The 16,379-nt window shown below is 44.3% G+C and overlaps 1 protein-coding gene across 1 annotated transcript in view; it reads left to right on the top strand.

Annotated features, from left to right (window-relative positions):
• Positions 1 to 13,574: 13,574 nt before the first annotated feature.
• TSPEAR (thrombospondin type laminin G domain and EAR repeats) overlaps positions 13,575 to 16,379 on the top strand; it is a 213,883-nt gene continuing 211,078 nt past the window's right edge. The window contains exon 1 of the mRNA XM_069615843.1: positions 13,575 to 13,631. The gene's annotated coding sequence lies outside the window, so the exon portion shown is untranslated. The remainder of the gene's footprint in view (positions 13,632 to 16,379) is intronic.

The raw sequence follows: 16,379 nt of genomic DNA, 5'->3' as shown, positions 1-16,379 counted from the left end.
AAGAAAGAACCAGCCTCACCAGAAAATGTTAATAACATTAAAGTTTATCTTCATGTATACAAATTAATTGTGTGTTTGAGGCCTGTGTATTGCCCCATGTATGTGTCCCATGAGCTGAGACCAAATCCTAAGAAAAGTACTTTAAGAACATATGACAAGGTTAACATCTAGATATATAACACATTTTAAATTTTAATATTCTGACTTTCAGTGAATAAAACCACCTGGCCTAGATATTTCAGTGAACAAAAACCAGTGGACCAGATATGTGATGTCATCAGTGATGTCATCAATGACATTTGTGATGTCATCTTTAATGTCCTGGGTGTTAGTCTTAGCAGTGCACGGTGGTGGCACAAGTTATGGTTGCTTAGTTTAACGTAACTGGTGAATTTCTGAGGTTTTTCGGTTTTACTTGTAACCATAACGTCCCTTTAACAAAGTTTTTTCAATTAATTTCATAGGTTTTTATTAGTGCAACTTAACCATAACGTCCCTTTAACAAAGTTTGTTCATTTTACCAGTGTGTGCTATTTTCCTACAACCTACTAATATCCTACTTACCCAATATAGAAATATTTGGGTGCAATTTACAAAGTTTCACCTTAAAACCCTGCTATTTCCCACCTTCTAGCATAATTTTTAACACTTCTATACACTTTTTGCAACTTTTTCAACTGATTTTGCATCCGTAAATGTCCACGAACATCTGACTTCATCGCGGATATTCCGGACAGTGCCATGTGACCATATGCTAGCACGTGGCATGATGACGTGTCCGAGAACCCGTCCGCATTTCACAATAAGATCCGTCCTTCGTGGACAGTTCGGAACTGCATTTTCTACTGATCTAGGAACTTTCAGCTTCAAAATTTCCCTTGCACACCCCCTACACCTTTTCGTACTCATTATCAATTACCAAGCTAGTACACAGTAGATACTTGGAAGAATTTTATCAAAACTGCTATTTATCTTAAAAATGGCATCAGTTATTGCCATCACTCCTCCCCAAGAGACACTACCACCACCAACTGGAGGACCTTCACAACAAAAGAAGCACAGTAGTTTCAAAGACAATGAAGAGGACAAAGAAGATGAGGTAGAGGAAGTGCCTACTTCTAACACCAAGATCAAATAATGGGTGTCCCAGTTCTATGCTACTGTTGAGAGTGTACCAAAGGCTAAAGCTACCAAAGTGAAATGCACTGAGTGTACTCAGTCGCAGACTACCTGGACAGTACTCCTACGGGACCACTTCCATGCGCCGCCACCCCAAATCCAATGACCGCAATGCTCTCAGAAAGGTTGTTCCTTTCTCAGCAAGTAGTAAGCTGTTTTCCTCCACCTCATCATCTTTAACAAATACTGTAACCACACAGCCTGATGTCTGCGGGTATTGGTGCGTTATAAATTAATAAATAAATAAGGAGGGCTACGGACCATTATCGTCCATTGCAGCCCCTGAAATGGGGGATAAAGGCCATTAGCACCCCTAGTTCCCAAAGCGGGAACCCAGGGTGCTAACACATAGATACTTTTCCAAGACAGCCAACATAGAAAAATAAGGTGGGGCTCTGTACACACCCTCTCTTCCCTTGCCATGGCAGCCTGCAAAACCCTATGAACATGTTACCACAGGCACTGTTTTCCCTTTCAAACCTATCCTACCTTCGAACAACTTTACCACATAGCCGGTCCCAGATAGACATAGCCATTTTAACACCATTTTTCATCCCTAGCGGTCATGGGCAGTAGCCAGATTGTCCGCGTAATGACCTTATGCTATGACCCAGACAATCTGGCAACTGCCCACAGCCACAGGCTATACCTCAGTCACCAAAGGTATATGACTATTTTTTGTACCTACATTATTACACTTGTCAAAAAATAAAACACGGGCACATTTGGAAAACCATGCTTTAATGTCCTTGCCAATGCTCCCCACGAGTTTGCTCGAAACCCGCCCATGTTTTATTTTTTTTAAAGTGTCAAAATGTATGTACATACAATAGTCATATAACTTAGCCCCCACTTGACAAATCCATTCAGTCTTTACACAAACATTGAAGGTTGTGTCTATAATCTTTCTCAAAACCTCTGTCCACATTCGTCAAATAGCAACAAAGTTATAAACCATCTAGAAATGTTGAGACCCCCCTCTAATTTTGCCCCCTCTTGAGTAAATCCAACCAAACTTTAGAAAACCATTTATATCTAGATCCAAAATTGTTTTGCCAAATGTTGTGCAGATTCGTCAAAGGACACCACATTTATTTAGATGCCTTTACAATATTTTGGGACCCGCCTCTAATTTTGCCCCCTCTTGACAGAATCCCACAAAACTTTGCAAAAACATTCAGGATTAGTCCTAGAATAAAATTGCTAAATTACATGCAGTTTCACTGAGTGGCGCAAAAGTTATAAGCCATCCAAAAACTGCTTTTCCCCAACCCTGTAATGCAGAAATAGGTACAGATGTCCTAGGACATCTGAAGTGTCCGCGAACACCACAGGACTGCCCCAGGACATCTGGAGTGTTTGCAGACTTTCGGGGGGTGAAACAATCAGTTTTTTGGCTTCTTATGGGCATATCCCATCCCATCCTCAGCCCCCCCCATCCCCAGAGATTGTTTGAGTTTGACAAGTGAAATGCTGCTTTTTTTAAAAAAATGTTTTCACCACGCTGTCCGCGGACCCCAAAAAAGTCTGCGAATCCAAGATGGCGGGCGTTTCAGGAAAACCGACGCATTTCACGTTTTCCCACCAGCCAATCAACGAGCGCGTCCTGATGTCTGTGGACCACGCAAAAGTCTGCACATTTTTGTCCAATCGGAGGCCAGTCCACGTACAGAACAGCCAATCAATGGCCAATCCGTGGACCGAACAGGGAAGTGAGTCCGCGGAGCGGACATAGATATCACTAATAAAAATAGCAAAACTGAAGGTTGCTGGCTGGAAAGTTTTAAAAATAGGTCAAATATTTCAGCCCCCCATCCTCCTGATGAGTAGATGGAGGTAACCTTAGTGGGTGGCTCATCATCCAAGTGATGGGCAGATTGATATGAAATTCGGAAAGTATTTTGCGGCACTTTAAACAAAATCAGTTGAGGGATCAAGCAGCAAAGATGGGGATTAGGCTCTGTATCAGTGGGGAGGCATCAGACCTCTGTAATGGAGACCGAGTGGGCCTGCTAAACACGCTTAATCCAGAGCAGGGCCCTGGGCTAGAAGGGTTACACCTGCAAATTCTCAGACAATTATCCAGGATAATAGAAGGCTGCGCCCAGGAGGGAGCAGAGCATTCTCCCAGAGGTTGGGCTAGGTAGTCGCTGCGTTCACCAGGCCGGGAATAGTGCATTCTCTTTTCTTGCAGAATCAAGGATACAGGAAGGTGGGCTTGATCAGGGTTCGCGGTCTACCACATTTGGGGAATGGTTTGAGAGTCAATATCCCAGCTCGGGCTGCTGATAGGCTGCATGTTCATAACTAATCGCTGAAATACAAATCGGATTTAATGTATGATTGGTCAATGTACAGAACGTAAGTGAAGAGGGGTAGGCAGACGGAGCTCGCCTCCTGATTTCATAGGGGGCTGGGCGGGGGAGAGAAAGAGAAAGCGAGAGAGAGAGAGAGTGAGAGAAACGATCTAGGCGGGCGTCATAAAGAAGGAGGATAGAAGTATAAGAAAGAAAAGAAAATTGGGCCTCATTATGAGTTTGGCAGTAATTTCAATGGAATTACTGCTAAATTTGTTCACCGTTACCACCACTTGTTCTCACAGATTTATTGTGGGATTCCGAGTTGCTGTAAGGTGGTGTTAATTGCCATGTTTGGGGGCCCATTGGACTCCATTGGGATTTTGTTCGATTTACCACGAGTGGTAATTGCGCTGATTTTTGGAGGCAAAGTGGATGATTCACCTCCAGCTTTTTTGCTGGAGGTGATTCATCCACTTCACCTTCCATCTTGGAATTCTGCGTTGCAGGAAGGTGGTGGTAAAGGGGCAGTAAACGCCATTTTACTGGTATTTCTTCCCCTGCTGCCGAACTTGTAATGGGCCCCAATGTATGATATAGGAGGGGAGAACATTGAAGTGAAAGGCAATGTAGAATGGAATGAATGAACTTCTATAGCACAGCTCTGCAAACTTAACCGCCTCAAGGCACCTTGAGGAGAGGTGAATATGATAAATGGATCAAAAAAGCAACGTTGTTTGCTTTTTTTTTGTTTTTGTTTTGATTAATTGATTTATTTATTTATTTATTGAGCGCTTTACACCAAGGCGCTGAGCGCTTTACACCAAGGCGCTGTTTTGTTTTTGTGGTTGAGATTCTGTCTGTAACTATTACACTCATTCTGTCTGTAACCATTATGAGTACTCTTGCGCTTCTCTACTGTACTATGCACTTCCTGTAACTAGCGCCTAGATGCCTCTGGGTTTTATGCGCTGAAATTAATGCAAAAATAAATAAATATAAGCTTAATTGAGGGTTGTTATAAGGGGAGAGCTCTATTACCCTAGACCTCTGTACATCGAAATGCCTGCCTCCTATGAAGCTCAAACAAATTTGAGGATCTGGACAAGGATTTTGCCAAAGGAGTGCAGGTATTGTCCACGGATGCAGTGTTGAGATCTGAAGACGTTTAACTGAGATTAACTATATGATGGGGAAGAAGAACACACAAGTGGATAACATGCATGCTAGGAGTGAATAGGCGGACAACAAAATCTGTAATGCGAGAGAGAAGAATACAAGGAAGGAAAGTGGCTGATAGCAGAGTCTAAACGTTGGAGAAAGGAACTGTGTAAGCAAAACTTGTGTGTATAATGGGAGTGATAAAGGACCACAGGGGACAGAAAAAGTATAATGGGCGAGGAAATATAAGCAAAAGACAATGATGGGAGGGAGAAGGGTTAGAACGGAAAGAAGGTGTATATTGGAATAAACGAAGAATTTGCAGTGAGAGAATGTCCGGTTGTAAAGGAAAACATGCAAGTGAAAGGCAATATACACAGTGTACGCAAGGTAGTACATGTGTGAAAGAAAATGTATGATTGGCGAGAGGAAGGAAGAGAAGTAAAAAAATGTATGAGGAGAGAAAGGGGGTAGAATGCATCAGAAGAGGAAGACAGAAAAGAAGGAATATATGGTACGAGTGCAAGAAAATAAACATTATGAGAGGATGGAGGGCCGACCCAGTGCATGCTCCAATATACCAGCATCCTAATAGAGTGCCCCGGCCTGACATCAAGAGAATTTACCACCATTACCGCCCTCGGTACTATGCAGACAAATACCTAATATAGTGATGAATAAAGAGAATTAAAGTGCAAGGTTATGCCAGATCGGTCCCATTAAGCAACTGGTAACTTTTCATATGCTATCACTCGTTGAAGTGTGCCAATCAGTAATAAAATAGTTTACTTTCAGGTGTGCGGATAATGCTTCTCCTGGTACGACGTCCTTTTGTCGCGGGATGTTTTTTCACTGTTTTTTTTTACCGCGATATTTTTTTTTAAAAACCCATCGAATTTTTTTAGAAAATGGGGGGGTTTGGGGGTTGGGTCGGGGTTGGGTGGGGAACCCCCGCTACTCCCCCAAAAAAATTCGATGGGTTTTTTAAAGAAAAAATATCGCGGTAAAAAAAAACTCCCACAGGGGAGGCTGGAGTGGGCGCTTCACTCAGTGCTAATTAATATTAAATATTAAATAGGGAGGAGTTGGATGGGGTATTTTTTTGTTGTGGTTCGTGGTTCATGCTCATGAAGAGTTATGCAGTTCTTTCTTTCTGTCCCAATGTAACTCAATTGGGAGCTGTCCCAGGCCGTCATCTGGAGTTCAAGATGGCCCCCAGCCTGGCTCATATCGTGAGAGCAGCACCGATGCCGTTGAACTGCGTCATTTGTTTCTGCCGCTAGAAGCGGCGGTTGGAGAAGACAGAGTGCGAAGCGTGACAAAGCGGGAACCAGTTGATGGCTCACAGTGGGCAGTCAGGTACATGCAGACAGGAGAGAAGCAAAGGTTAATCCACGCTTCATAAAAATGCTCTTGCAGAGGAGGCCGGAAATTACAGGCCTGCGTGGCAACGGCAGGAAGGAGCCCTGACTCTGTAATCAACGAGCACTTACAGAAGGGGCCGATTGATAAGCACTATCTGCCCCGAGTGCATGAAAGGAATGTCGAAAGTAATTGAATTCTTGCGGTATGGCAGCAAAAAAAAATAAAACATCCACACTATCTTTGTGGCCTTTTAAAAGACAAAGACGCCCTTTGGAGAGAATAAAAGGGACCCAGGATAGTTCTGCACTCACTGACCTCGGCATAATTCTTGCGCTCACCTGTCAACATCCACACACGTCTTGGTCTTATCTGCTATCCATGGCGTTGATCTTGTTCTCGCCCATTGATCTTGGATGTTTCTTGCCACCTCTTGACCTCTGCAAGAGTTATCTTGTCTGTTGATCTCAGCAGGAGTCTTCTCACCTGTTAAATGGGACATAATTCTTCTCGCCTGTTCACCTCGACATGAGTCTTCTCACCCACTGAACCCTGATATGGCACCTGTTATCGGCGATATAATCCTATTTACTGTTGACCTCGTCACAAGTCTTCTCAACTCTTGACCTTGATTTGGCACCTGGTAATTGTGGCATAATTCTTCTCACCTGCTCACCTAATCCGAGTCGTCTTCTCACCCTGATTTGTGCTCTCAACATAGTTCCTTTTCTCACTCGTTGAGCTGGGCATGCCTCTTGCGCGGATCTGTTGACCTGGGCATCATTTTTCTGAGCTGGCTGTTGGGCTCCAGCCACCTTTCCGCCTCACCATAATCCTTGGTCTCACGAGTGGACTGTATCTTGCCTCCATCCATTCATCTCAGCATGATTCTTCTCGCCTAATGACCTTGGCATAGTCTTTTCCCCCCTCTTGAACTCTGCGTGATTGTTTTCATCTGTTGCCCTTGGCATGATTCGGATTGTGGAATTCGGTATGGCTCTTCTCATATGTTGACCTTGGAGTTACTCACCTTTTGATCTCACCATGATTCTTCACTAAAATTAGTCGTGTATACAATTATCACGCCTAATAACCATGCCATGCTTTTCACAGCCTCCTGCCAACGATTTCTATAAAATTATCCACTCACATTTTATAATATGACAAATCCGGAGGGACCCATGTATGGGTGTGCACGGGAGGAGTTTGGGGGGCCCAGTCACCTACCACATTGGGCTCTCTTCATGAGGAAATAGGCTTCACAATCTCACTGAAACAGAGCTATGGGGGTGTCGGTCAAATGTCACGAGAGCCTGCCATGACTGTTCTTTCCCGACCCCTACCAATCTTTCGGAGTCGCAGAGAAGCCTGACCTGTGACTGACTATTCAAACCTAGCTTGGCCAACAGAGGCAACTAATGTTGAGGAATCGCCACATTTCCAATAAACCAGTCATTTTTAGCCTTTCAGAGGCCACTTGATTGCTGTTTGGGCAGTGTTTGCAGTACATGCACACTGGAAAACCTTTAGTGAGTCATTTTAAATATTGCACACATTGCCTGGCGGGGACCCGGCTTCGGACTCTTACATGTCCACAGCCACAGTGCAATGGTGAGTCTTTCGTACACTGGGCAGTCCTTGGTTTCCATGCTTTTTTGCACCTGTTGCACACATTGTTAATGCCGGCCGCCGTACACGTGAATGGTGGGTGGTATTAATATGAGTCCCCATGGATTCCAGCATCTCCGACCCCCTTGAAAATTCAATGAAGGTGGAGATGCAGGCGGACTTGTAGCCCAGAGCTGCTGGAAGAGGCGGGAGTGGTCTTTCTGATCCATCTTCCAGATCCATGCTGTCACCTCATGAAAGCAGCAAGGATCTATCATTCTTTGCTTACCCACAATCTGGTCCTTTTCACGCAATCCATGCAGTTAAATGGACCCCTTCCAGCCTTGTTCTTGACCCGCCAAAATCTCCCTGGGTGAGGCTGCATTTGTCATCCTGGCTATCACCGGGCCATTGCAGGCTGCCTTCACACACTGCAGAGGTGTAATGAGAAGTTTCGGCATCCGAGCGGCATCTTCTCATGAAACAAGCCTTCGACTGCATTCATGCGATCGCCCCCCATGATACCTCCTGCACCATGCATGCACAATGCTTATAGCATCAACCCTGCGGAAATTTGCAATGTCTGCCACCAACGCAATCCTATCGTCTCCTCGCTCTCCGCCTCTGCATAGCACCTGCATTTGTTGATGCATCAATACAATTTGTTCAATTGCACGATGGCTGAGCATCAGAATCTGTAATATTAGTGTAAACACTGGCACCTCAAGTGCACAGTGGATCTATAATCCAGAGGTGTCATTGAAAACGCCAGAATGCATGGTCATAGGAAATACCCACGTTAAGTCATATTTTCTGGATATTTCATATGCCTGTGTTGCTCAACGGGAGCAAGCTCTAATGGTGTCATAGGTGTGGAGCATAACCTTTTCACCTTACATTGGGTATCCCCACTGTTAAGATAGATTTCGAGAATCTGGTCGGGTGGACAGATTTTAGGAGGCCACCTTAGTTATAGTGAACAGGGGAACTCTGAGAGGTTAGCCAAAACCCAATGAAGGTAGAAATGGAGAGCTCTCAAGGCTATTCTCATGAGGGAATGAGTGGGGTCCGTGGTCCACAATGAGTCCACACAGTGAAACACACACAAATTGAACTGAAACAGGTAAGTGCAAAAATACTTTATTCTAGGCCCAAAACACACACTAGAAAATGAAACAAGCAGGTGTAATATCACACAACACCCAGTTATAAACATATATACAGTCACCATAGGTTCTTATAAAAGGCATTCAATTACTTAATCAATAAAAGAAGGAAAGCAAGTGATGCAGTAAGATGGAACCAAGTTACAAGAAATATCTTCAGCTTCAGACGTCCAGTCCCTATGAAGAGTGGGGAATTCTGCCCCAAAGTCACAATGCTTCTCCCCAGGAAGGGTTTGATGTAGAAAACGTTTTTGTGTCGGTGAATGTTCCAGAGAAGATATGCAACAAAGTTACTGGTAGATAAAAATGTGTTTCTATTTTTGAGGTTTGAGGTACAATTGCTTCAGCCGCGATGATCAAAAATATGTTGATTTGAAGAATACCTCAGGTTTGTTCTAAGGAGAACAGGGTGGACAAATGCTTTGTGCTTATTAACCCCTCTGACTCTGATCTTCCCAGAGGACTAGATGGGTCGACTGGGGGTTGCTCCTGCCATTGGTACCAGTGAGAGGTGCCCAGGACCTGCGGATGCAAGGATTCTTCCGGTCGGTTCCTGGAGTAGAGTGCAACTTTGGTGATGAAGAAATACAGAAAGAACCGATGCAGACCTCTTCAGGACACTTCACCAGATGGGGGAAGACAAGCTCCAGAAATGGCCACCGCACACAGGCAATGGCAGGTGTCCTTCCAGTCGCGGTTGAAGAAGACCTTTAAGAGCATGCTCCCTTGAACTTGGGAGGCTGAAATTTGACAGGAAGGAGACTTACACCACAATTTGATGACTACCAAAGTTCCAGCAGTGAACATGGAATGGCGACGGTCCTAGTGAGGCTTCGCACTAGAAAGCTGGTCAGTTCACCGGGTGGGCCAGCGACCCATCCAAAGGCTCAGGGTGGCTGGATCCTCGAGAACACATTGAGACTTGTTGGTCCTGCCAGTCCAGGGGTTGAAGCACTGCACAGGGCATTCACAGATGAGATAGTTCAACAGGGCTTGAGTGGGCCGTCCCAGAAAAGGGATGCCAGGCCTCTTCAGGAGTTTTATTTGGATTTGCAGTCAGCTGTTCTTCTACACAGGATACTCCTCCAATGCTGATCTGAAGAAATGGCTGCAAGAGCCCTCTTCTTATCCAAAATCCAACCCGGAAGCAAGTCCAAATCCATCAATGGTAAGGCTCTGCACCATTCAAACAGCCAGAAGGGGTCCAATCAGGGACAACTGTGGTTTGACTCACTTCCCACCCTCAGACCTTCAGGCATCACAGATGTGGAGACAGCCCCCCAACCTTCCTGTGCCACACACTCACAAAGCCATCACTAGCCAGGGAAAGCTGGGGCTTTCCCGGGCAAGTGCATGACCTTATATGGCCACACATGACCTTTCCTGAACTGGCAAGGCAGGAAAGATGGCCAAACAGCAATATGGTCAAAGAACAAGCAGAAATCTCATGGCATGGCCATTTTAGGTCACAAGCCAAGTTTAGTAGCCATACACGTTAAACGCGAATGTGGACACTAGAAAGAACACAAAAACGGTCAAAATATAATTTCTGCCACCAATTTGACTCTAGGGACATATAAAAGTAACCAAAAATCCCAAGAGTAAAAGCCTATGGTGATACAAATGTATCCCCATTGAACTGCAGTGTAAAATGCTGAGTGCAGTGTTGAAAAGTTACCAAAAAGGTAAAAGGTAAAAAGACAAAAGGGAAACATAGTTTCCCAGGACTGATAGTCTGAAGGACTAATCAGTTTCCCCATAACTAAATGAGCAAAAGGCCAGGGAAGTGAAGCTAAAGGCTTCACTTCCCTGTAAAAAGTCAGGACAGATTCAAAAACAAAAGCAAAATGTTTGGGGGTCTACAGAACTATGGAGGGAAAGTTGCCAAAAGAGAAATCTTTCCTAACACCCACCAGACAGCCAAATAAGGTTTGCAACAGCGGAAAAAGTAATGCCTGGCCACGAAATTGCATTAACATTTGCACAGTGACACTATGCCTCAGCCCAGAACAGCCCTTGAAATTACCATAATTGTCTTTCGTTGAGCGGCAGCAACAATTGAAATACTTTCAACCTTTTCCTGTATGGATTTGACATTGCTGCATTTGGTGCCGGGAGAACGCATCAGAATCTGAACGCAACTTATTGATTTTGTTTTTGCTTGCATGTGGGGTGTAGGTATTGGGTAGATGCACAGGCCTCTGCACATTTTCTGAAACGGTGCATGTTATGTTATGCTACACATTTTTGTAGGGCGTATCCATCAATGTAAAAGTGACATTCTGTTATCAATGAATTCACAACTGACCCAAAAAAACATAAGGCAAGAGAAATCTTTTTTATCAATTTCTTTAAAACTCCAAAATCTTCAGTTGATTTTAGTGGGAGAGAAAGATGACTCCACAACTTTGCAGCTGCCACCGAGAAAGCCTAATCTGCTTTTACTAGTTTTGGGTAGAAAATGGGGTGTTTGCATGCTGTGCCTTCCCCTTACTGCACTATCCGTCTGACAACAGTGAGGGGGGGTTGTACAGATCAGGTTCACTATGTCTTGATCAGGGACGTCATTTGGGGTCGCCGGGGGTCTTCTTTATTAAATGGAAGCTCCTGGGCTGTGGCCAGTGCCATGTGGCTCTTTGTTTCTGGAGTGGCTGGCTTTCTTGTTGAGGTCTCTTAAAAAACACGGGATTCCACAAGCATAACACTTTGAGAAGTGACCCTAAGAAAGAATAGGATTAACAAATAATTTGTCTTTCTGGAATTCTATTCGATAATTGCTAGATTCATTAAAGGTTTATTTCAGGCACATTTTACGGAGTGAGTCACAGATTTAGTCTGTTCTTAAACACCGCAAATTCACAATGCAGACAAAAACGCCCAAAAACCATTTACAGTAGAATAAGCATCCATTTCGGGCTATGTATTTTGATTTTTGCAAGTTGCAGTTATAGCGGATTTTTTTCTGCCGTTGTCTCTGTTACATTCCATCTTGGTGTCCTCGGTCACTTGACAAAATCCTTGTGCCTAAAAAGTTTGTGTACAGTGTAGAAATGTTTGACCATAGCACATAAAGTGGCCCTTGATTTCATTGTGCCACAATTAGGGCCTTATTCACAGAAGTGTTTTATAATTGCGCATTGCCATAGGAAAACACTCTGTGAATCAGGTTTTCAGGATGCTTGTTTGCATGTATGAGGTAACGAGTGCCCAGAGTACTGAGTGCACTGCTTTCCCTGTGCTTCTCTAAATTCTTTACTACAAAGTTATGAACCCTCCAAATGGTATGTATTCTGCCAACCTTTGAAGCCTGTAAAGTAGATCCACGGAGGCTTGACTTGCGGCCAACTTTGCACCAGACCTGCAGATGAACTGGCCTGCTGTTAAATCTTAGTTACCAGTTTAATGGTATCCACTACAAGGTGTAATTTGCTTTCTGACTTTGAAAACATTCCGACATGTAATTGCTCATTTTACTGGAGCCAGTAAGGTAGCTATAGCCGGTGAGATAGCTCAGTGGGTTGAGCACTCGCTGCTGGGATGTGTGAGTGATCTGCAGGTTTGAATCCTGGCAAGGCCAACTCAGCCTTTCATCCTTTTGAGGTCGATAAATGAGTACCAACACAGTTTGTGTGATATTGTATGTATATTTGTTCTATAAAAAGGGCTTAAGTGAAAGTGCTATATAATAACACATCATTATCATTTGGCCTTGGAGGTCTGCTTGCATTCACAGTAATTTGGTAATATGGGCCTATACACACTGATATTAAGGATAAATATGGTGATCCATTCTAGTATGAATGTATATCACATTACAGTGATATCGTTTTTGTAGCGTACTTAGGAACAACGCTATGTGATGCCACTTCCTGCTTTGTCAAGGGGCGATGTCACTTTGGGATGGGGTCAAATGACATCACTTCCTGTGATGTCAGAGGTCAAGGATGGTGTGATGTCACTTTGGCTACCCTTGGCATTTTGTTGAAATGACATCCCAGTTCTTGAGGAGTTCAACATGGTTTCATTAGCCAAATGCCAACATTTTCATCCCCAAAAATGCATCCTTGTATAGTTCTTCATGCCTCCTCTTTTTAGTTGCCCTGGTTTTCTCTTTTTGGAGGGTGGTTCGCACTATGCCACCCACCCCTCATAATACAGATCCTCTTTTCAGGCACACAAAATGCCTCCCACTGTGATTAATATCTTGGCAGAACATTTTGAGGATGTAACCACTGCCTACTGTCTTAATGTCTAAGCTGAGCATGCTAATGAAAATTGGGCAGGGGAACCAACACTAAGCTGCAAAGGCGTATCTGTATTGTGGGTGACTCCCTCTAGGCCAGGGGTCTGCAGCCTTTGGCTCTCCATACGTTTTGTACTATGACTCCCATTATCCCCTCACCATTGACTATGCTGGCAACGGTTGATGGGAATTTTAGTAGAGGAACGAGAATGAGGTGTCCCCATCAATCCATTGTACGCCAGGCATTGAATCTATGAGTGTTTCCCCATCCAGAGAGCATAGTAAAAACAGTGTAGCCCAGGTGCCTGTCCTAGGAGTGTTTGCATGAACCAGTAGTAAATGATTGATGCGGGCGAGTTTAGATGTAAACTATTTCCACTAATGGTGGGAACTTTTGGCTACGTGCCGTGGTTCAAGTTCAGATCTTAATTATTAAACAAGTGCAAAGCTTGATCCTGTTTTACTCATTAATTGAGTTGCGAAATTCAAGTTGAAAGATTAAAGGCTGATCATGCATAAGATTGGTCTGTATGAAGCACTGTGTGGTCCTTTCTGACCCAAATGGCTTCTCTGTGCATTCAGGGCTCTCTGCAAGGCCAGCCTATACAGAACAAGGTATGTTAAGCTTCCCTGACAGGGCACAAGTAAAGGGACCACGCGGATCGACGGTGTCCATCCACTTTTTGGGGGAGGGGACGCCTTCCTTTTCCACCCTGTGTGTTTAAGGCATTACAAATAAACCTGAATAATTGGGCTGCATCCTCTCGAAGTAGGCAGTGCCGCCACAAGGGTTTGAAGCCAGATCGTGGGATTGTAGGGCTAGACACTATAGGCCCGATTCATGGAATATTTGCCCGGTTCAAAGTGAATTTGTACTGCTGAAAAGTGACTTTGCATTGCTAACACAAACCCTGATTCATGGAAACGTGCAAAGTGTATTTTCGCCGGGCAAAGTCAGCGCATTGTCATTTTTGCAGTTCAGGATATCCCTCATTAATATTCATGACAGAAAAATGTGCATACATTTAGAACCCTTGTATGCAAATTTCTCTCATGAATATTAATGATGGGCATCCTGAATTTATTAGGTTTACAAAAACCTTAAATACATAGGCCATCTGATCAAATAATTGTAATTACCCAACCTGTGATCCTGCCTGCTGAGATTTGCCCCTATTCAACCCACTGTAATCGCACTGTAATGCTGCTTTTGCTCCAAGGTGTACTTCTGTGATTTTGGCCCAATTGCAATTCTTCTCCTAGATTTCCCGTGCAGGGATGTTTCTCTGGAGAATTTTAAATCTCCTGTTGACAAGGTAACCACTACTAACTGCTCTTGTATGTCTCCCCCATAATGTGATTTAGGCCCATGGTCTACATGAAGTCGGATGCTAGGAAGTTCCGACCATTCAGGGGTACCTCAGGACTTTTCCTGACAATCTTCCTACCAAAGATGTGCCACTACCAGGATGCTGCCATGGGCAAACCGAAGGGTTGCCAGTTGAACATTGATGTCGTCTCTGACTGCTCCGCACACGGATATGCTTAAATGCTATGATCTAAAACAAGTCACCCACAAATGTCAATTGTACACCTCTTCCAATAGGCATCACACATCATACGCTACACCTCTCCAACCACTTATCTATCATAGTCCTGACCAACATATCCTCATACTATAGGCATGCAAGGATCATTTCCGGACACAGGTACCATACGTGCTCTCAACACAGAACACCTAGAAACAGACATGTCCACAAAACACAGGGTACTACAGTCTACAGGCATCAGACCTATCTTGCATTCTGCCTCTCTCCCCACTAACCTAACCTAATGGCAGCTAATGTGAAGGTAGGGTGTAGCATATGCACTAAATCTAGACGAATGTAGCTAGTGTGACTTCTAGATGAATGCAGAATATAGCCAATGAATTAAATAGAGGTGAATGTAGAGTGTGGCCAATATATGGAATCCAGGGAATGTAGAATGATGCCAAGGCACTGAATCCAGGTGAATGTACAATGTACCCAATGCACTGTATTCGATGTGAATGTATAATGCTCTCTATGTACTGAATGTAGGTGAACGTAGAATGTATTCTATGTACTGAATCTAGGTGATTGTGGAGTTTTGCCAAAATATACTGATTCTAGGTTAAGCTAGGATGCACCCAATGTATTGAATCTAGGAGAATAGAGAATGTAGCCTATGGAGTGATCCTAGATGAACCATATTACAGCTGGCTGCATGCAGTAGGTAGCCACTAATCTTCATCAACCTAGGCCTTCTAGAATAGGGTGAACAGTCGGAACTAAGATATTCTTTGTAGTATAGCCAAACTATTAAATCTGTCGCACTCCATGCTTATGTAACTTCAGCCGCAGGCACGTCCGCATTCCCACAGGCATTCGACCCATGAACCAAACTAAACATAAAGCACAACATCTCTGCGATCAGAATGCAGCTATGCTACAACAGAAATGTTGGTGCAGCTGGACACATAACGAGTCTCTTCCACTCACGCTCGCCCCCGACCTCCTCTCAGCACCCATCCACATGCCTGAACTTCATGCGTAGCTTACTTAGGCTCGGTCATCCCACCTGCTCCCTATTTTGGCCAAATACACACACGCATTATGCACCTCTCTGATAATTGTTCCCATAAATTGGACTTCGGTCACCCAAGGACGTTCCCCCACAAGAACGTTGAGGCCATACTAATGGGATAACGGTGGTATACAAATGACAGCGTATGTATAGACCATGCAAATGGCAGCGGAGTGTGGTACAAAGCCCAGTAACATATCATACATAGCTTAACACGCACACCCCTCACCTCTTATCAATAATCTCTCTGTTAGGACAGTTTTGTAAGGGCTTCATAAAACCATACATCTGAGACAGTACATAAGCTCCATCCTTAGCATAAGGCTGTACCATCTGAGAAGGTTGGTAGCATGGACAGGGCAGCCAGGCTTACCTTAGGAGGGAGGAATGTAGCTTGGTACAGAGAAATTGTAGCATACATATGGTCCCAAGAAACACTGAAACACCATGGGCCTCATCACGAGTCTGGCGGTAACCCTTAAATACGGCAGTAGCGCTATTACCGCCGCATTTAAGGGTCCGCCAGATGATGGCTCTGGTGGATTTCCCCCCACCTCTAAGCTGGGGGGAAATCCGCAGCGAAATTGTCAATTTTCGGCGCTATTACCACTGGCGGGAAATCTGCCGGCAGTAATAGCACGAATTTTCCCCATTGGGCCCAATGGGGAATGAGGAATTCCCAAATGGGCCCAATGGGGAATGGGCAATAACCCTTCCGCCAAACCTGTGATCCGGCGCTAATAGCGCCTGGGGGTT

Source organism: Ambystoma mexicanum, chromosome 9 (assembly GCF_040938575.1).
Source record: "Ambystoma mexicanum isolate Mex_15411 chromosome 9, UKY_AmexF1_1, whole genome shotgun sequence".
NCBI lineage: Eukaryota > Metazoa > Chordata > Amphibia > Caudata > Ambystomatidae > Ambystoma > Ambystoma mexicanum.
This window is presented reverse-complemented; position numbering and strand designations above follow the sequence as displayed.